Source organism: Peromyscus eremicus, chromosome 3, assembly GCF_949786415.1.
Source record: "Peromyscus eremicus chromosome 3, PerEre_H2_v1, whole genome shotgun sequence".
NCBI lineage: Eukaryota > Metazoa > Chordata > Mammalia > Rodentia > Cricetidae > Peromyscus > Peromyscus eremicus.
Genome location: NC_081418.1, coordinates 95424645 through 95429343, shown reverse-complemented (window position 1 = coordinate 95429343; position 4699 = coordinate 95424645).

The window sequence follows — 4699 nt, the reverse complement described above, 5'->3', positions numbered from 1 at the left end:
CTCCAGTCTTCACAATTATGGAACAAGTGGTCTTAATAGTCCTCCAGTCCCTTGTTCTAGATTCTTTAGCGGATGTCAAGTTATCTGCTGATAAAGAGAGGTATTGTGACTTGAAAATAAGAAGAAAATATCTGAAAGGAGGCTAGAGAGATGGTTCGGTAGGTAAAGCACACATCTACGGACCTGAGCTGGGATCCCCAGAGCGCACACAAACCTGGACGCAGTAGCACCCATCTGTTATCCCAATGCTCCTACAGCTAGATGGAAGCAGAGACATTAGAATAGTCAGACGCTCATGAGCCAGACAGCCTGGCATACACGGTGATAAACAACAAGAAATCCTGTCTTGAACGAGGTAGAAGGTGAGAACTCACACAGCAGGTTGTCCTCTGACTTCCAGACGTGCACCACACATATACAAGTATATGTAAACCAAAGAATATGCACACATGGGTCTGGAGAGATGGCTCAGAGGTTAAGAGCACTGACTGCTCTTCCAGAGGTCCTGAGTTCAATTCCCAGCACCCACATGGTGGCTCACAACCATCTGTAATGCGATCTGGCACCCTCTCCTGTATACATAATAAATAAATAAATCTTTTTAAAAAATCTATAAAAAACTGGGCATGGTGGCACACACCTTTAATCCTAGCAGAGGGAACAGAGCCAAGTAGATCTCAGTGAGTTCAAGGCCAGCCTGGTCTATAGAAAAAAAAAAAATCAACAGAAGCCCAAACAGCAGAAGAAAGCCACCTTTTTGAACATTTGTCTCACACGTTTTAATGATGGCATAGTTCTTAATGTGTTGTCAGCCAGCTTTACTTATGACAGCAGCATTTGTAAGAACTTGGAGAATAATCCATTATTCAGAGCTGCACTCAGAGAGCCAAGCAGGGAACCTGACATATAGCAGATGCTTAGCAACTGTGGGATGAGTGAAAGGAAGCTTCCTGACCAGAGTTCTGGTAGAACAGCATCAGCCCCGATGCATTATGTCTCACAACCACTGGGAACAGGAAGTACCTCATTCTCCAAGGTAAACAGGAGTGAATCACATTATACAATGTGTCACAACTTTCCTTTGGCCGGCACCTGAGCTGGGATGAAAAGACCCTATTGACATCAGCCAATAGGAACTAATCACTCTGGGGAGGAGTTACCTTAAGGAACCCTTTAATTGCCCTTTCTCATTATAGAGAAGGTGCCCTGTAGAGGCTGGAATCTGAAAAGTCACTCACAGGCTAATGTTTTTTAATCTCTCCCCAACCTAGGGCACTATTTTGAAGGCCTGTGGGAGATGGGGCCTGTCTGGAGGACATAGGTCTGTCTCTAGGGGTGGGCCTTTAAAGCTATACCCCCTCCTGGCTTTACCCCCAGCTCTGCCCGTGCCCTCTGCCTCCTGGTCCACTGTAATGGGAGGAGACTCCACCACATACTGCTACTGTTCGTCACTACTGTCGTGGTCTGAAATCCGTCGGAAACCAAGAGCCAGAACAAGCCTTCCCTCTCTTAACACGCTGTTGTCAAGGCATCTTGCTACAACAAGAAAAGTAACTAACACAGTTCACTTGTCATTCCATGAGACCCTAGCCTCTGGCCACAAGTTCTTTCTCTTAGGAATTTAGAATTGGAATCAAAGAGATACTGGAAAAAAAAATTATACCAGGTCTTCTGTAGTCCAGGGTTGGCCTCAAATTCTTTATGTAGCTGAAAATATCCTGAGCTCCTCATTATCCTGCTTCTACCTCCAAGGGTACTGTGGTTATTACTGTCACCATACCCAGCATGATTTTTTTTTTTTTTTGGTTTTTCGACACAGGGTTTCTCTGTGTAGCTTTGGAGCCTGTCCTGAAACTCACTCTGTAGCCCAGGCTGGCCTCGAACTCACAGAGATCCACCTGCCTCTGCCTCCCAAGTGCTGGGATTAAAGGCGTGCACCACCACCGCCCGGCATAGCATGATTAATTTTATGAGAGAAATAGCCTATAATAAATATAAATAAAGGATAGAAAGATCATTACTAATAATGGCATCAGGCTACCTGGCAGACAACTAGGTAAAAATGTTTTTGTTCATTAATTCACATGATAAATCCAAAATTTAAAAAAATAGAAAAAAAAATAGACAGGATGGCACATGCTTGTAATTGAAGCCCTGAGAAGGCTGAGAAGCACCGAGTTCAAGCCTGGGCTACATAGTGAGATTCTATCTTTAAAAAAAAAAAAAAAAGGAAAAAAAAGTTTTCTAGGAACCTAACCCAGGTCCTACCAAGCCATCTCTCCAACCCCATGCTGATTCATCTTAATACGCCCCCCACCCCTTTTTAAGACAGGGTCTCACATTGTAGCCCAGGCTGGCCTGGAGGGCTTGAATTGCAACACTCCTCCTGACTCAGCCTCACAAGTACTGGGATCACAGACGTGAGCTACCATACCGGGCTTTCCTCAGTACGTTTTTATGAGTTTGTAAAAACCAACTCTTAGACAGTCTAATTTCTAGGAGTTTAGTTGCCTGTATTTACCTCTATCTGTAGACAACTTCCTCATTGAACTTCACAACCCTGAGGATAAAGAGAGCCTCTCAAACTTTGTGTGTGTGTGTGTGTGTGTGTGTGTGTGTGTGTGTGTGAAGTATTTCCCGGCTCTGAATTTATTCAAGCAAAGCAATGTAAAGGATATTTTTACACAGAGATGGATACTGGTGTGGCGGTGGGAATGGGTGGAATTTAGCAGCTCCAATCTCCACCAGCATCCCACCTAGATTATCTTAAATTTTCCCACACATTTAATTTTTTAATTATTTCATTTTTATTTATTTAGGAGGGAGAACACACTCGTGCCAAGGCATACATGTAGAGGTCAGAGGACACCTCTCAGGAGTTGTTTTTTGCATTTCACCACGTAGGACCTGAGGACTGCTGCACTCAGGTGGACAGGCTTAGCAGCAAGTGCCTTTAAGGCATCTTGCAAGCCTCCTCCCCCTTTTTGAGACAGTCTCATATATCCCAAGATGGTCTCAAATGCATTGTGTAGCCAAGAATGACTCTGAACTTCTGAGCCCCCTGCCTCCACCTCTCAAGGTCCAGGATTACAGGTTTGTGCCATCATAGTGGGATTTGGTGCTGGGGGGTCCAACCCAGGGCTTTGTGCATGCTAGGCAAACACTCTTATCAACTGAGCTACCTTGCTACCATCACCCCCAGCCTTCAATCTACTAAGTGTGTGTGTGTGGGGGGGGGTAAATATACAAATGTGAATTTAGCCAACCTGTATATATGTATTGGGAGGGGGGAAACACGCCAGTCAGGCCTTCCTGGTGGCACAGCTCAGATCTCTCCCTGGGGCTCCGTAGGTCACAGCTCTCCAACCACTGTAAGACCGGAGGTTTTATGTTCTAGAACATCTCTCCCACACCTCCTCTCTTCCCACTGCACCTCATTCTCCAAATCCTTTGCACTTCTCTCCTCCATGCCAAGGTTCATTCCCACAGAGCCAAGCCCATCCCAGATCCAACACTTTACCCCGAGGAGATTCTTCAGTGACTTGAGTCAACATTTTACTTATTTAAAAGTCAAAATAAGAATGGGGTGCAATAAGCTGATTGCTTCACATAAAAATAATGGTCCAACGTCATGCTGCCAGTTGCATGGAATGAGAAGCATTACTTGTATAGTTATTGGATTGTGTTTCCCTCCTGCTTAAAATGTCCAGTTTCTTCCTGTAGGCAATAAACTCCCAAAGTATGGGGGAAGGAGCCATTTATCTTAGGGCCTGTAAGATGGCTCAGCAGGTAAAAACACTGGTTGCCAAGCTGGACAACCTGAGTTTGACCCTCAGAACCCCGCATGCTGGAAGGAGAGAACACTCTTTATAAGTTGTCCTGACCTCCACACATGCACCCTCACCACATAAATAATACATAGCTGGCATGGCACACATGTAATCCCACCACTTGGGAGGGGGAGGCAGGAAGATCAGACCAAATTACACTACATGAGACTTTGTCTCAAAATATCAAAATAAATAAGTGTGACTTAAGATTTTTAGTTACAATTTTCATGGTGTTGAGGAGCCAACCCAGGGCTTTGTGGATGCCAGGCAGACACTTTACAATTAAGCTATATCCCAAACCCTCCATTTATTTTGATTTGTCTATAAAAATTCAAAGGTTTGCATGCCCAAGACCATAGTTTCCAAACACACTTGTCACCAAGCCTGACAGCCTAAGTTCGATCCCAGGAACGCACATAGTGAAAACAGGGAGCCATTCCTGCAAATTGTCCCCTGAACTCCACACACATTACAAACAAATAAATTTGTATATATGTGTGTATATATATATACATACATAAAATGTAATTAAAATATTGAAAGGTCTATAAACGCCTTAACTCCATCAGTCAGTAAAACCTCCTACACAGAAATAAATAAGTAAATATGTATATGTGTGTACATCATACATCCATAAAATGTAATTAAAACAAACCCTCCTACACCGAAACACCGAGACAGCGCCAGAGCGTCCCCTCAAACATCGCGAGAGCAGATCAGTCCCTTGCCCACATCCACTCCCCCCACCTCCACCCCCCACCCCCCGCGCGCCTCTCAGCGGGCTAAAAACAGCCATTTCCTGCCTGACGGTCCTCTGACGTCAGAGGCGCGCCGCGAGCCGCAATACGGCAGGAGGAAGTGCCCTCGGC